Source organism: Triticum urartu, chromosome 3 (genome assembly GCF_003073215.2).
Source record: "Triticum urartu cultivar G1812 chromosome 3, Tu2.1, whole genome shotgun sequence".
Taxonomy (NCBI): Eukaryota; Viridiplantae; Streptophyta; class Magnoliopsida; order Poales; family Poaceae; genus Triticum; species Triticum urartu.
In genome coordinates, this window is record NC_053024.1 from 649198772 (window position 1) to 649202872 (window position 4101).

General features: G+C 54.3%; 1 pseudogene; it reads left to right on the top strand.

Moving 5' to 3' along the window:
* Nucleotides 1–1710: 1710 nt before the first annotated feature.
* On the top strand, nucleotides 1711–3336 carry LOC125548982 (annotated as a pseudogene).
* The last annotated feature ends 765 nt before the right edge of the window (nucleotides 3337–4101 follow it).

The following is a 4101-nucleotide window of genomic DNA, read 5'->3' on the forward strand; positions in this document are numbered from 1 at the left end:
CCTCGGTCATATCGTCGTAGTGCTTAGGTGAAGCCCTGCGCCGGTAACTTCATCATCACCGTCATCACACTGTCGTGCTAACGGAACTCTCCCTCGGCCTCAACTGGATCAAGAGTTCAAGGGACATCATCGAGCTGAACGTATGCTGATCGCGGAGGTGCCGTGTGTTTGGTACTTGGATCGCGAAGACGTTCGACTACATCAACCGCGTTACTAAACGCTTCCACTTTCAATCTACAAGGGTATGTAGACACACTCACCCCTCTCATTGCTATGCATCTCCTAGATAGATCTTGCGTGATCGTAGGAATTTTTTTTAAATACTGCGTTCCCCAACGTTCTTCAGTTGCGATTTCAATGGTACAAAGCAAGGAGGAGGACATATCAGTTTATGCTTCCATCGTTAAGGAAATAAAGTACCTTCAGGACTTAGATTATGTAGTATTACTCATGTACCTTGTTCCTAGAATGGAGCTAGTGATTGTTTAGCGAGTTTTGCAAGACTATAAAATAGGACCATGACATGGCTACGGTCAGGGCCTCCGGAATTGCTGGAGATTGCAACCAGCGAGTGTACGAACACTATTATTGAGTAATTCAAGTTTGAGTTCCGCAAAAAAACATTAATTGCTGGTAGAGTGTGGTTGTTCATCTCTTTTGCAGTTTAGCGGAACTTCAGTCACCTAAATTGGAAATTTAGGTTAGTCGATTCTTTCAGGAGGGAAGCAACAGTCGCGCGGATTACTGAGGCCGCCGACGGTGGCGGCGGGGTAAGTGAAGCAAGGCTCAAGACGACGGCAAGGCCTCGGCCAGAATAAGCGGGAGCGGGTGGCTGCCTGTGGAGGCGAGTATGAAGCTTGACGGTTCAGGGTGGGGAGTGCAGGGCTCGCCTAAAAAATCCGGTGCTTCGCCAGTTTAAAGGGATTGCATGGGGCTGGTGCCAGCACGGCGATGTGTGGCGATGAGGAGAGGGGGGGTGGCAAGGCTCACGTGGGAACATCGTCGGGAACGGGTGACAGGGACTGGCGGTTCAACTGATGGTACGTGTGATGTTCAGTGGCGGATCTAGGGGCGTGCCACGGGTGTCATGGCACCCTGTACCAATCTGCAAAATAATTTTATCTATGTAAGACTAATGTTATTTTAAGACTGTTTGTAGAGGTTACAAGGATGTTTAGACCAAATTATACTATATGTAGTGTAAATTTTAGAAAAACTTGAATTGTGGCACCCCCAGTGCTGAGATTCTAGGCCTGCCACTGGTGGTGTTCTAGGGAAGAAGGGGAGAATGGAGGTTGAAGAAAGCCATCTGACCGTTGGTTCTGCATCCGATGGCTGAAACCGAATGGCCCGACTCAAAATCAGTTTTCGGTCGACCGACCCCTAGTCTATCCCTTTCTTTTGCATGTCAGTCAAGGAGCTAAACGTGAGCATGGACTCGCAGACATGGCAGGGGTGGGTTGGAAACGTTTAATGCTCTCAGAGTGTGGCTGTTCATTTCTTTTGCATGTCAATCAAGACTTAAACGTGAGCATGGACTCACAGACATGGCAGGGGTCCGTTGGAAACGTTTCTCCGGGATCAACACTTGCACCGAATCTACTCCAGTACGTACTGTCACTCTGTCAAACGTGCATGTGCGCCATTAATGTCGTCGCTCTGCGGCGCATTCATTCCGTTGGCTGTTCCATATGGCTCCCCTCCCCTTCCTGGTTGGTTCCCATCGTAGTTTTGCCGGTGCATTCTATCCTTCCGACTCGCCTATATAGATGTGCACCGTGTGTGCAAGCTGAGATTCATTCCTACATTCAGCAACAACACGAGTGTTTGGTGATCGATGGCGAAGCTGGGGCTAGCAGTGGGCACGTCGGCCAACCTCTGCTTCTTCTCCAACAAGAGCGACGCGGGCTCGGGGAGAGCCACGCGCCTCGGATGGATCCTCTGTCCTGCAAATCCTAGGTGCAGCAGGTATACGCAATGCAAGTGTGCAACTTCCGAGCTATATGCATGCAGCTCCGCTAACTAATTAGCTTTGCTGCGGCCAGTTTGGCGACGAGATGGGCCGCGGCGGTGGAGGCTCCGCCGAGAAGCATCGACATGGAGATCGTGCGGTCGCTGAACGGCTGGGTGGCGGCGAACATGCTCCCGCTGCTCAACCCGGTGGAGTCCTCGTGGCAGCCGCACGACTTCCTACCGTTCTCCGCCGCGACACCCGGCGCGTCGGAGGAGGAGGCTCTGTCCGCCTTCATGGACGGCGTTGCCACGCTGCGCGCGGGAGCCGCCGGCGTGCCCGACGAGGTCCTGGTCTGCCTGGTGGGCAACATGGTGACGGAGGAGGCGCTGCCGTCGTACCAGAGCATGGGGAACCGCACGGAGGGCATCGCGGACGACACCGGCGCCAGCAGCCTCCCCTGGGCGCAGTGGATCCGCGGCTGGACGGCCGAGGAGAACCACCACGGCGACCTCAACCGCTAACTCTACCTCTCCGGCCGCGTCGACATGCGCCAGGTCGAGACCACCGTCCACCACCTCCTCCGCAACGGCATGGTACGTACGCGCATAAACACAGTTGCACCGTACGTACTCAGTGCACTACAAACTTGTGCACTGGTTAATTAAAACATTATATATGTTGTTTTGCTATGAAGGAGATGCTGGTGCCCAAGAGCCCGTACCACAGCGTGATCTACGGCGCGTTCCAGGAGCGCGCGACCTTCGTCTCCCACGTGCACACGGCGAGGCTCGCCGGGCAGCACGGCGACCAGGCGCTCGCCAAGATCTGCGGCGTGATTGCCGCCGACGAGAAGAGGCACGAGGCGGGCTACACCAGGGTCTGCGCCAAGCTCTTCGAGGTGGACCCCGACGGCATGGTGCGCGCGCTGGCGCACGTCATGCGCGGCAAGGTCACCATGCCGGGGCTGCTCATGTCCGACGGCCACGACGCCGCCAGTGGCGAGAACAGCCTGTTCGAGCGGTTCTCCGCCGTGGCGCAGAGTGCCGGCGTGTACACGGCGAGGGACTACGGCGATCTGGTGGAGCACTTCGTGCGCAGGTGGCGGGTGGCAGAGCTCGCCGGACTCTCTGGAGAAGGCCGCCGCGCGCAGGAATACGTGTGCGGGCTGCCGCCCAAGATCCGGAGGATGGAGGAGCTGGCACACCAGAGGGCGGCCCGTAGCGAGCTCAGGCCGGCCCGCTTCAGTTGGATCTTCGATAGGCACGTCATGGTGGGCTGAACCATGGGCTTCTATGCCTTACACATAGACTAACGTATGTTTGGTTTGCCTCAAAAGAAAAACATATGTTTGGTTAGATTCCCATCCTCAAAAAAAAAGTTTAGTTAGATTCCGCTCCTTCCCTAAAAAAAGGGAAAACGTTTCCAGACGGCGCGCCGGCGGAAACGTTCCGCCGGACGCGCGCGGGCCCTGCGATCGGTATTGATCGTGCGACTCGCGATGGGAGCACCTCTTAGAAAAAAAACAAGGCGACGAGAGCACTGCTTCCATCGTTATTTTCCCCATCTTCTTCTTCCCCGCAACGAGGACGTCGAGGCACCCGCATCACAGGCGCCAGCCCCCGCCCGCACCAGCACACATGTCTTCGGCCGCGCTCGCGACACCCTTCGCCATGCGCGTGCCCCCGATGAGATCCACCGCGGCAAGCCTCCCCCTTCCCTCTCCATGTTCCTCCTCCACACCTCCATCTCCTTTTCAGGGAGCACGCTACTCTGCTTAGTTTTTTTTGCTGAAAGCGGCTGGATTGGTGCTACCTCTTGACCATGCGTTGGTTTTTTTTTAAGAGGAAAGGGTGATGCAGCAAAGCAGCGTAAGTATTTCCCTCAGTTTTTGAGAACCAAGGTATCAATCCAGTAGGAGATAACACGCAAGTCGCCTAGTACCTGCATAAACAAACAAGAACCTCGCAACCAACGCGATAAAGGGGTTGTCAATCCCTTCACGGTCACTTACGAAAGTGAGATCTGATAGAGATAATAAGATAAATTTTTTTGGTATTTTATGGTATAAATTGGAAAATAAAGATTGCAAAATAAACAACGATAGAAATAGCAAGTTGATATGAAAATAATATGATAGAAGATAGACC